Below are 12,911 nucleotides of genomic sequence, written 5' to 3' on the forward strand. Positions count from 1 at the left end.
AAGTGTAGTTGATGAGGAGGGACGAGAGAGAACAGAGCCGAGTGCTATCCTCTCCTGCACCAAGGCCTTCTACTCAAGACTGTACAGCTCTACAGAGGTAAAGGATGAAGAAATTCATTTTTTTACCTCAAAGCTAGAAAACGTTTTGAGTGAAGAAGATAGGGAAGTACTTGAGAGGGATTTGACAATAGAAGAGCTGAGACAGGCTATGGAGAGCTTACAGAAGAGGAAAACTCCGGGTGCTGACGGGCTCCCTAAAGAATTTTATTGCACCTTTTGGGATCTGCTTCAGGATCCGCTACTGCTCCTATTCGAGGGAAGCTATAAGACAGAATTACTGCCTGACTCCTTAAGAGAAGGCACTATCTCTCTCTTGTTTAAGAAAGGAGCAAAGAATGACATAAAGAACTGGAGACCCCTCAGCCTGTTAGGCGTGGACACTAAGATCCTGTCCAAAGCCCTTTTCCTGCGCCTACAAAATGTAGTGGCCTCACTGGTAGGGAAAGAACAGACTTGTGGGATAGCAGGACGCCTGATGAGCGACAACCTGGCCTTGTTGAGGGATGTCTGTCTGTACTCAGAGGATCGCTCCCTCCCTCTGTGCATTTTAGGTGTAGACCTAGAAAAGGCCTTTGACCGCCTAAACCGGCAGTACTTAACATTGGTACTTGAGCACATGAATTTTTGCCCCATCATGAGAAAGTGGATTAACCTGCTGTACACAGGTAGCAACAGCAGAGTAATGGTTAATGGCAATAGATCACACCCCTTTGAAGTCTGTTCAGAGGTGAGGCAGGCCTGCCCATTATCCCCCTTGTTATTCGTTTTGGCTATGGAGCCCTTAGCCTGTGCCTTGCGCCAGGATCAGGCCATTAATGGGATACCAGTGCCTGGAAGTGGGGGAGGAGAGGTAAAGACATCTCTATACATGGATGACCCTGCTCCTCTCTGACAATGCCTCAATTAGCAGAGCTCTGCAGTGCTGTGATCGTTTCTCTTTGGCTTCATCCGCAAAAATTAACAAATCTAAGAGTGAGATTTTTTATCAGAACTGGAGGGAGCCAAAAGAAGGACATGATCTCAGGCTGCAAGAGAAGAGAATTAATTTACAGGTGCCATTCCCCGGCATTGTGGCCATTGTCGGTGCTCACACGCGATAAGATAAGGCGGAGGAGAGTGGGGCATGCCCAGCGGCAGACATTCAAGGAGGGGGCAGTGCGAGGTGAGGTGAGGTGAGGTGCGACACCCCGGAGCCCCGACGCAGCTAATGCGGAGCACTTGTTGGACTGGCATCGAAAGGACGTGTGCGCACGGAGCGAGCCTTCCCTGCGGCGGAGCGCGGGAACTTTCTCCCCCCCTCCCGCTGCAGGAGTTGTGTGCGCTGCAGCGGTGCCGAGAGAAAAGCACAGAAGGCAGCAGGCTCTGGAGAGCAGGTAAGAGATGGAGCCTTGTGGGCAGGCGAGCAGGCCCGTTTTTTGGAAATTGCTGAAAAGGTTTGTTCGGTGTGTGGCAGGCGCACGTCGCGAGCTTGCGTGGCGATCTGCCGGTCTGGAGTTATGCAAATGAGGCCGAATTGCATCCCGGGACATGCTGCGAATGCGCAACGGTGACTGCAGATGTGTAGGAAACGGTGCGCTCGTTTTCTTGTTTTGCCCACACTTTTGAGTGTTAGTGTGGCGTGTGAGTGTGCGAAAGAGTGGGCCCAGCAGGAGGCGGTGGCGTGCAGGGCGAGGAGGTGGCCTAGGCTGCGCAATTTGTGCTGTGGGTGCGGGCCTCTTGCAACTTGGTTTATTTGGTTTATTTATGGTTCGCATAAATAAAACCGGAAAAGAGGAATTTATTCTGCTTCCTGTGCGTGCAGTAGTTACAAAGTTGAACGTCTTTACACGATCTGCTGCAGTTTTCAGTGGGCGGGCTTTGTCAGATGGCTTGGAAAAACGCACTGTGTTTCGGCTCGGGAAACATCATGAGCAGTGTCCTGCATGTTTTCTGTGTATAGCTGTCTTTTAACGCATACAGAATTCATTCAAAATCATTGATTTCTCCAATTAACAAGGGTCCCTTTTTGAACCTGCCAGAAGCATTCTTTCAATGTAACAGATTTACTCCGGGGAAAGGCAGCATGACATTGAGAGTAGCTCAAGCTTTCAGCACCCGTATCGGACTGCGTGTATGCAGACACCGCTCAGAATCCCCTGTAAGATTCTCCTTCAATTCTGTTTTGCATTCCGTTTTTCGAAAGGCTGCGCTTTGCTAGTCACAATCCAAGGCTCATGACAGCATTTGAAACCAATCGCCACTGCGTTGGCCGGGAATCGAACCCGGGTTAACTGCTTGGAAGGCAGGTATGCTCACCACTATACCACCAACGCACGCCCACAGGTGCCCTGCAGGACACCACCAGAGAATGCTCACGATTTCGGAAGCTGTCTCCGGGACGTGGTGATTCCACACATCCTGAATAAATCATGATATTGTTAGTTGCTGTAGCTAGACGTTCAAATGAGTTTCATGGACAGATGGACTGTTTCCTCCAGCGGTATAGTATTGCAGTGAGACAGCACGATGCCTGCAAGACTGTCACGCTAAACGCCACAGATTGTGTTTGTGTTGGACAGTTGGACCCTACAGTTGGACCCTCGTCGACAACCTGAATAGCTTATTCAGAAGCAGTGCTGGACCGGGAACGAACCAGCTTCTTCCCAGGCACAAGAGTGACTTGTGAGGACTCGCGGTCACACTCTGTGCATAGAGACTTTCTACCAGCCAGCCGGACTGCTGGTAGATCCCCTCGGAGCAACGACTGCCCTGCGCGCCGCAGTCAGATTCCTCCGCCCGTCCTACTCCGAGCTGCACCTTGACTGGTTGGCCGGTAGCCAGAGGACGCCGGGACAACGCCCATTGGACAACCGCTGGAACAGAGGCTGCAACAGAGCCTGTCAGCTGGTTTGGTGTTCGTGCCGGGAAATTCCAAATCCATACACAGTGGATAAGTAAACCCCATGTTCTACATTGCGTCTCGAGAATTTAATTGTACCTCAACACAAGTTGTTATCAATTTAATTCATGAGTAATGTATTTACTTCCGAGTTTAGAGTAACAGTGGGTAATAACACTGATTAGCGATTTGGTAACCGAACGATATATATTGACATATATTCTCTGTTGTGTATCTCTTTGTGTTTGCATCTCTTCGGGATTATATACCTTGTATATTGATAACCCTCACAGTAAGGTCTGCCACTCGTATCCAGGCAGACTAGTATATGTTTGGTGCACAATTTATATTAATAAATGTATCTAGTCTATTGAACCCCTGTGTGTGCGTTGTTAGTTGTTCTGACGATTGATTTTCTAAAAGCCCCAACGAACAACCTTGTGATTACTGCTACAATTAATAATTGTCTCAGTAAACCCATCAAACCATTACATTTAATGGCGTCCCTGGGTGGGTGAGTTTAGAATGAAATGAGAATCAGTCGCACAGAATAACTGAAGTTCAGCACAGCACCGCGGCTTCTATACGCGAATACCGGGTGTGCTGATAACTGCGTAAAGAAATCCCCCTGTTTTCTAGCGTTTAGTGTAACGTGTGCTGATTGGAAATCCATCTGCTCGGGTGTCTAGATTCCATACTGTATTTTGGAAAAAGAAAAAAAAAAGTAATACTCTTAAAGTTTCTCTGACGTAATGACAATGGCTGCTAAAATGTCTGAAGTGGAGTCGCTTATAAGTACTATTTCTAGCGACGACAATCCTGGTTACTGGAGCGGTATCGAAAAGTTGAACTTTGATGATATTGAGAAGCTGCAAGTAGATTTAGTAGCTAAGGTAGCGAACCAGCTTAACACAGGAGTGTCTGTGAACGCAGTTCTGGTCCTATCGAGTTTCACCTTAAATCTAGCTAAACAGCTGGAACTGTCTTTGTCCGAGCTGACAAAGTTTCAAAAGCTTCAGGGAACGCTAGAAAGATATAAGGTGGAGCGAGTCGAGTTGTTGGATATAATCAGAGAAAAGAGAGTGAAAAATGAGGAAAGTGAAGACTGACTCAGGGAAGTTTTAGGTAAATTAGATGACTTGTCTGCTAGAGAAACTGCGGCTGAGGTAGCTAGGAGAGACCTGGAAGGGAGCTCGAAAGAAAAAGAAAAAGAAATTGAGAGTTTAAATGAGCTCAGCCAGGAAAGGCAAAAGGAGTCAGATGCTGCCGTACTGGAAGCAAAATAGACTAGATCCCACTTGCATGCCAGCCCACCTAGCAGCCCGGAGCGCTCACCCAGCGCGCCGGGAGGAGGTTTCTCCCGGCCAGGGTCTGTGGTCGGATCGGCATGGGGGAGATCGCCGAGTCCTGCGCGAAACGCAAGGGCGAGTCAGTTCAGGCATAGACCCCCTGCTCCTGATCACGGCCGTCTCCCTGCCCGCGGAGAAACCGTAAAAATTAACCTCCACTCCCTGAGGCAGTTAGCCAAAGATGTAGAAAGGTTTGACCCGTCAGTGTCAGGGAATAATGTGGAGACCTACATCGATGAGCTGAGATATACTTTGCAGTTTATGCCCGAAGCGTCCGAACAGGAAAAGGCTATGTAAGTAAGGAAAACTACCAGCCGAGCGATCCACGAGTGGATGTCTAGACAAGGACCGGAAGTCTGTAATAGCTTTGAGGAGCTGTGTCAGGCAATGATCGGAGAATTTTCGGCTTTTATCGATCCCATAGCTGCCGTGGCTGCTGTGCACCATATTAAGCACGAAAAAGCTGAAGCCCCTCGCGACTATTATCAGAGGCTTAGGCGCACTTATTTTGCAGGGCGGAATGAAGAGGGTTGCGAAGAGAACGTGAATTTCAAAGGTTTATTCATTGCTAATCTGCATCCCTCAGTCAGGAAAATGATTGTGATGCACACACAGCGATGAAAATGGCTGACATTAGAAGGTTGGCTCAAAAAGCCTGGGGAGCTGAAGTCTCTGCTTCCTCAGAGCGAAAACCTGCTAAAACGGCCGTGTTCGCCACTAAAGCCAGCAGGGTTGACGACTCGCCTCAGCTCGAGGCAGCTGAGGTTCCTGAGCTCGCTAAGCCCCGGCACAAAATAGGCAGGCAGGACTGCACTAAGGGTCAGAGCCGCCGTGAGCGCTACGGGGAAGGCAAGGGCTCAGGCAGAGTCTATCATAAGACTGGACGAAGGGAGTCGACTGCAGCCCGCCTGGCCAGGCTTGAACAAGCCCTGCCTGAGAGATCAGGACAGGGTAAACCTTCCGCACCGAATGCCAGAAGTGTGAATGAGCTTAGGGGGACCACGCCCCTTCTCACTGGAGGAGGCGGGGATCCGTCCCAAGCCCCTCCCTCAGTCTATCTGATTGGGTGGGAGGGTTCCTGCCTGGAAGAAGGCTGTGACTCTGAGTTGGGCGCTGACCCCGCCCCTGAAGTCAAAGAAAAGGCAGGCTTCCAACAATTCTTAGGGAATCTCAGCCAGAAAGGCAAAGCAAGGCGTATTTATATCAAGGTTTTTCTTGAAAACGTCTTAGATAGAGAAGCACTGATTGACACTGGGGCTGAAATTAGTTTGATGTCAGCCGATCTACTCAGCGAGCTCAAACGAGTAGCGAAAGGAAAAGGCATCAGACTTAAGGTAGAACCGTGTAAGATAGATATTTCCAGCTATACCCAGGATCATGCCAGGATCACACACCGAGTGTGGGTGGCACTTAGGTTCGGGCCAATGAACATGGTGCATCCTGTTTACATCTCTAGGTTAAAAAGAGAGCCACTACTCATTGGCCAAGACCTGCTTGACAGGCTGGAGCCTCTGGTGGACTGCCAGCGTGGAAAATTGTGGGCTCAGGTCAAAAACCCTAAGCCTGTTGCACAGCAAAAAGGGGGATTCAGTGGTTATACTGTGATCACACAGTGCCCACTGAACACTATAGCTGAGTTGGAGGTTCCTCCTGGTTCCTCTGGACGAGAATAAATGTCTCTTCTTGCTTTCCAAAACTACAGGGAAGTCCTGCCCAGGCCAGCACTCCCACGGTCTCCCAACTACAGGAGCAGTGCTCCGAGCAGCTGCTTGACCCGCCAGGTAAAGCACACCCCCTTTTCATCCCTGAAGAAGAGTGGATCTCCCTGTCCGGTAATGAATGGGAGTCCTTTCTGTGCACCCTGGTACCTCAGGGGGTCCAGGACTACCACCCCATGGTGGTGGGAGGGGGTCCAGGTGGCAGAAGTGCAGGTTGATGATGTAATTCTTAGCCTCAGCTCTGAGAAGTCCATAATCAGTGAAGGTCTGTTCGAGGACCTGTCGCGAAGCTGTCAGGTGACCCTGGTGACGCAGTCACAGGTTCTGTGGTGGGCACCCCCACCTCATAGGTCCATTTGGAGCAAAGGAAGCTGTGTAGCTTCCATCTCCATCGGAAAAAGGAAGTTTGCTCACTACTTCCAGGTAGCACCTCAGCTGACCCATTCGGTCTGCATTGGTGCAGACCTATTGGTTCGACTGGGCGCCCAGCTGGACACAGTAAACAGTGTGCTGTGGAAACGGGTGGACCCAGATGCCCACTCTCTAAGCGGTGACCCCGAGAACATTCGGTCAGGTCAGACGATTCCTCAGGCCTGCCAGGTAGTAAACGAATCGGACCTGATCGTTCCTGCGTCAACAGCAGGGTTTCCGGTACGCCTTGTCCTAAAGAAGGGACAGAGAATGGACGCTGAGATGGTTTTCTTCCAACCATCAGCTCAGTTTATCAGACTGAACCTAGCAGTCTGTTGTACCCCCAAACTGGAACGGAATGGCCGAGCCACCTGCCTGTTGGTGCAGAACATAGCAAAACAAGATGTCAAAATCCCTGCTCGCACTGACATGGGACTGGAATTGACAATAGTTTCTATGATTTCGAACTGGCCATCCCAGTACTGGGGCAGCTCCCTGGTCCCTTGGCTTCATAAAAGCGCCACTGTAATAAAGAAATTAAATCCAAAATCAAGAGGGCAGTTGCCTACTGAAATACAAGAAGTCATCAATTTTAACCTAGCAACACATTAAAGGCTGCATCTATACAAGTACGATTCTAGAAATGCTCACCAGATTACGTTTTAAGAAGGAACTGCGCTTCAGGTTCTGCCGAGATCTTAACTCGGATGGCAGGTTTCAGAGTCCGGAGTGCGGACTGATTGCGCACGGAGGGTCCATATACTGTGGATCCCTCAGTGATCTTCCGCGTGTTCAAACAGCCAGCGTGTGACTCCCCTGTCCCCGTGACCTCATTGCTCTGCTCTCTCCTCTGTGCAGCCGAGCCCGATTCACGGTAAAGTGAAAAAAAATATGCCCTCAACGTGAGATTTACTCTGGAGCGAGGATAGATGTTACCTTTTTATCATTGAACAGGATGTATGTGATGTGGCGACTAGGTTCAATTTTGTATCCTCTTTAAAAGATTAAGGACTGGGGTGAGCGTGATTTACCACCCTTTCAGCTAAGAACCCGACGTGCGCACCGTTTAAGCTGCATAGACTCGGTCGTTTAACTCTTCTCCATTAGCAGGGTTAAGGTTAAAGAAAAAAAACATTGCTGACTTCTTTTTTTTTGCCAGCTGCTAGCGCTGATTAGCAAGGTTTGTATTTCATGTTTTGCAAGTTGCATCCATTTTAAGAAAAACAAGTCGTGTTAAAGACAGGAAATGAATACTTGCATTTAATTAAGTCTAGCCGTAGGCGGTTATCCACTGGGATTCAGACCCAGGGCCTCCTGTTTACTAGACAGGCGCTTTAACCAACTAAGCCACAGCGCCCCGGGAGTGCTGTCCTTTTGCAGCCACTTGGACACACCACTCAGACACATCTGCATTCGGTGTGTGCTCCGCCTGCTCGCTGAGCAAGTTGCCACCTTTACATACAATAGCAACATCGACACCAAGAGAAAGGATGACAAATGGCTTTTATCTGGAACTTTTCATGTCCAAGGAGCTCAATGTGCTTTCTGTGTACAACAGGGCCACTGAACTCCACGCTGGCCACTGAACCACAGCAGTGGCTTGCTGGCTTGACATCTCCCAAGGAAAATGTTGAAATCGCATGTGGAACAGGAAAATGACCCTCGAGTACGAGGGAAAAAAAAGAAAAAGATCATCTGGAGCGCGCCAACCCAGTTGGGACAGCCCAGTTTTGTTAACGAGGTGGCCGAGTGGTTAAGGCGATGGATTGCTAATCCATTGTGCTTTGCACGCATGGGTTCAAATCCCATCCTCGTTGGTTTCCATGTCTGTTTCCATTCTGTTTTTGATCCCTATTGCTCAATGCACAGTGAAAGCATTGCATACCTGTGTCTGACAATGAGAAATGGGCCCCTGAGACAGTCATTTGCCTGTTTCACAAATGATCGTATTTTACTAGAGATTCTGTTTGGGATTCAGATGTGCATTCGGACAGCAATCCCTTTCAAGAAATGATACGTTCTGGATGAGGTCAAAGGTGCATCATTTGGACACTTTGTGGGCTTGAAATACAAAGAAAATCATGTTCTATGGTACAAGATAAATACAAAACTTAAGCTTTTATTATAATTAGATTTGTTTATAAAGCATAAGCAATCATTTATTACATTAATATATGTAAAAATAACATTTTAGCATCATACGTTTAGTATATTTAGTCCCTAATGCTGAAAGAAATGATCATAGAACATGACTTCTAACCTTACCTGCGGTGTTTTTGATCCCTATTGCTCAATGCACAGTGAAAGCATTGCATACATGTGTCTGACAATGAGAAATGGGCCCCTGAGACAGTCATTTGCCTGTTTCACAAATGATCGTATTTTACTAGAGATTCTGTTTGGGATTCAGATGTGCATTCGGACAGCAATCCCTTTCAAGAAATGATACGTTCTGGATGAGGTCAAAGGTGCTGGAACACTGTATTTAGGATGTGTTTGCAGTTATTCTGTGTTTCTAGCTTCAACCCAGTGATATATATATATATGCTCACTGCTTTTTTGGTACATGCCCAGGGCAATAATCATTATGAGGATTTATTTCCATATGTGCTAGAGGTAGTGTTGTGAAATTCTTCAACACACTGGATCGCAGGTTTAAACCTGCACTCTTACTCCTTAAATACCAACAAATGCAGATATGTAGCAATCATATTGTAGCTGACACTCATTTGCCTGTTTCACAAATGATCATATTTTACTAGAGATTCTGTTTGGGATACGGATGTGCATTCTGACAACAATCTCTTTCAAAAAATGATTTTACCTTATCGCAGCTTTGCCCCTCTTGCCTCTTTGGAAAATATCTCCATCTTGTGGTCGTTGTTGGTAATGTCTAGACAATATCTCCATCTTGTGGTCGTTGTTGGTAATGTCTTCTTATGCCCTTTTTTTATTTCAATTCTTTATTAGTTGATTCTAGAATCTCTACAATAGAGCTGAAAATATCAGTTTTGTAGCAGACAATATGACATTAGTTATAGTCCAATTAAGACTTTATTACCCTGTTTGTAACATAACAAATTAAAATTGATTAAAACTAAGTTTGGAACACCAGGGAACATAAAAAATGATTTTTAGGAAAACCATGAGGTTCTCTGTGTCCGATGCCTGCAAGGGGAGAAAGCTAGAATCCTTTGCTTTTTCAAAATTTGAAAATAAACATCATATAACAACAGCTTTCATTCCTAGGAGTGAAAAATAACCATTTTTGAAGACATATTAGTTTCTAAAACACTACAATAAAGTTAAAAACATCCGTTTTATATTACTTTTAGTATTTTTAGTGAAATTAGTCATTTATTGCACTATTTTTAATATAATCTCTAATTAAAAGTGAATAGAATTAAGTTTGGAGCAACAAGGAACACAAAAAAAAAAGATTTTAAGGAAAAAATGATGTCTTCTGTGCCAGGTGCCTGCAAGGGGAGAAAGCTAGAATCCTACCCAGGCTCCTGGAGCTCTGTCCTGGCTAAAGGAGGGTGAATCCATCCCCTTCAAAGCTCCATGAAAAAATGATCATTTAAAATTTGAAAAAAAAAACATCATATAACAACAGTTTTCATTCATAGGAGTGAAAAACAACCATTTTTGAAGACATATTAGTTTCTAAAACACTACAATAAAGTTGAAAACATCCGTTTTATATTACATTAATTTTTGTGAAATTAGTCATTTATTGCACTATTTTTAATAAAATCTCCAATTAAAAGTGATTAAAATTAAGTTTGGAACAACAAGGAACACAAAAAAAAAGATTTTAAGGAAAAAAATATTGTCTTCTGTGCCAGGTGCCTGCAAGGGGAGAAAGCTAGAATCCTACGCAGGCTCCTGGAGCTCTGTCCTGGCTAAAGGAGGGTGAATCCATCCCCTTCAAAGCTCCATGAAAAAATGATATTTTTAAATTTGAAAAAAAAAACATTATAGAACAACATCTCTTGGTCAACAGAGTGCAAAAATCCAACTTTGAAGAAAATCCATTGACTGATCCCCGAATCCTGAAGTTTCTTTGCATGATATCGGGCTTGCAACCACTTTCTAGAAAATTATGAAAAATGCCAAAAATGAAAAAAAAGTTATCAATTCTAGAGCCTAAGAGGAAAACAAGACAAATGTATATCTCCAAATAATTTTATGTGCTTCAGAAGAGCCCAGGAAAGTTTTTTGCATACATGAAACCACGCCCGTTTGCACGTAAGCAGACATGGTTGCACACACGACTGCATGAAAGCACGCGTGCATGCGAAGTCATCCTGTTGAGCATTTGAAAAGCCACACCACGCCGCACTTGAAATAGCTCTTACCTTAGTGGTAGACGCAGGAATCGCCTTTTTATTTACGCTCTTACCAACGCGATGGAAAGCAAAACAAAGCAAAGCAGAGCAAAACAAAACGAACAAACGAAAACCCTCACGTCCCGCACTTGCATATAACGCCGTTACGTGCCCAAGCGGTATTGTACGTCATCCTAGCACTGCACCCCGGGGCGTACGGTATATGGGAACGAGCACACGCCATGAATCGTCTCGAATCAGTCTCTACAGCTGTAAGGTGCCTTGAAGCGTGCACCCCCAACATTCTTCTTTGCGCATCTGTGAAAGGTAAACTCTTGAGCAAACTCTGAACCAGCTCTAAGGAAACTAATCCGATTAGACGTTACTTTGACTCATCTTTTTACGCTCAGTGCTGGTTTGCTCAAACTCCAGCTAGGGTTAGTGTTAGCATTCCCACGCTACTTAGACACTTTGTTTACGCTCAGTGCTGGATTTTGGGAACTTCAGGACGAGTGGGAATTTTCTCCTATCTGTCAATTCTGTTTTGTTTTGGAGACTCTTGGCTGCCTATATTGTACAGTGCAGCGTGAAGGAAACATTTTCCAAAACTGTGTCAGCTCAAAAGTTGTAAGAAAACCTCTCCAGCTGCTTTAACTCTCTTCATTTTTGTCATTTAATGTGACACTCGATGTATAACTGGAGCCTCACATATGCAAATGGTGAGGCTCCAGTTCGACACCCAGTTCGACACCACTTTACAGTATATGACAAAAGCATGGCAGACTGTGCCGGACCGGCAGATAACTTCTGCTTATTTTTACCATATTAAACATTGGAAATCCAACCACTTTCATTTGTGACACTTGATTTTGGCTCCACCTAAGACACTCTTAAATCTTCAAACACTTTTCTCTTCTCCCGCAACACTCTTGTCTGTCGGCACTATGTGGCAGTGTTGCATGACAACCCATCTCACCACGGAAAGGAACCTAACAGCTTTGGTAAGAAAGGAGAAAAGGACCTGGCCCGTACGATTAGGCGTTATTAGCACCACGCTCTAACCAACTGAGCTAACCGGCCTCACGACAGTGCTCCTCTCTGTGCTGCAAAAAATCAAACTCAGGGAATTTCTTTTGCCCTCCTTTGAATAGAAAGCCGTGTAATTCAGTGTACGGGCTTTCTCGTGCAGTTTCATGGTTCTTGTAACCCAAATCCTACACTGGCCTGAAGTGCCCCCCCATTTCACAGCATTTTTCAGCTGATTTAAAATGTACCTAAAGGAGAAGCATTATTGAAGACCATCAATTACCAAGAGCTTTTGTCAAAGGTTTTGGTGGTCATTTTTAATGACCACAGAGCGCTGTGACCTCGGTTTTACATCTCATCCAAAAGACAGCGCCCTTGTACAACACAGCATATCCGCACTATACTGGGGCATTAGGACCCGCACAGACCTCAGGGTGAGCGCCCCCCCGCCGGCACCATTAACACCGCTTCCAGCTGGAAGCTTTGTTTTTCCCTGTAGCTCACCCTCATCCGGGTACTGACCTGGCTCACACCTGCTTAGCTTCAGTGGGTTTTCAGTTGCGAGTTGCAAGGGGATGCAAGTGATGGAGCCGCTCGCTGCAAAAGCCACTGCATTGGCCGGGAATCGATCCCGAGCCTCCAGCGGGGCAGGCAAGAATTCGACCACTGAACCACCAATGCTCAGTGCCTGGGCCTTCAAAAAAGACGCTTTTTTGGTGCTCTGTGCAAAAAGCGTCGACATCTGCTTCCAGCTGCAAAATGCCATTCGCAGACGCTGAAGAATTTATTTCCAAGGCAGCGGGTACAAGCGATTTGGCGTTTTAAAACCACCAGGAACAGCAAAGAGGCACGTTTCTTTGCTTGCGCCGGAACACAACGACAGGAGGTGGACAACGTAGTCGGCAGGATTCGAACCTGCGCGGGGAGACCCCAATTGATTTCTAGTCCATCGCCTTAACCACTCGGCCACGACTACAGCAAGCCCCGCCGCGGCTGCGTTTTTGATACAATCTTACCTGGATCGCGAGGCGCCGGCGGAAGCCTATTTCAAAGTCGTTCTCCGTTTCAAAAAAACATTTCCAAAATACAAGCCTTGCAGACAGACACGCCTCAGAGGACTTAAGGGTGGCTTCATGTC

General features: G+C 46.4%; 3 non-coding genes across 3 annotated transcripts; 1 reads left to right on the forward strand and 2 right to left on the reverse strand.

Moving 5' to 3' along the window:
- Window positions 1–2,300: 2,300 nt before the first annotated feature.
- trnag-ucc (transfer RNA glycine (anticodon UCC)) lies at window positions 2,301–2,372 on the reverse strand. Its single transcript has one exon. It is a non-coding gene; the product is annotated as a tRNA-Gly (tRNA).
- A 5,779-nt stretch (window positions 2,373–8,151) lies between these two features.
- On the forward strand, window positions 8,152–8,233 carry trnas-gcu (transfer RNA serine (anticodon GCU)). The gene has a single exon. It is a non-coding gene; the product is annotated as a tRNA-Ser (tRNA).
- Window positions 8,234–12,667: 4,434 nt separating this feature from the next.
- On the reverse strand, window positions 12,668–12,749 carry trnas-aga (transfer RNA serine (anticodon AGA)). The gene has a single exon. It is a non-coding gene; the product is annotated as a tRNA-Ser (tRNA).
- Between the last annotated feature and the right edge of the window lie 162 nt (window positions 12,750–12,911).

The sequence above is a fragment of the Lepisosteus platostomus genome, unplaced genomic scaffold (genome assembly GCF_059453375.1).
Source record: "Lepisosteus platostomus isolate fLepPlt1 unplaced genomic scaffold, fLepPlt1.hap1 Scaffold_30_H1, whole genome shotgun sequence".
In the NCBI taxonomy this organism is placed as follows: Eukaryota; Metazoa; Chordata; class Actinopteri; order Semionotiformes; family Lepisosteidae; genus Lepisosteus; species Lepisosteus platostomus.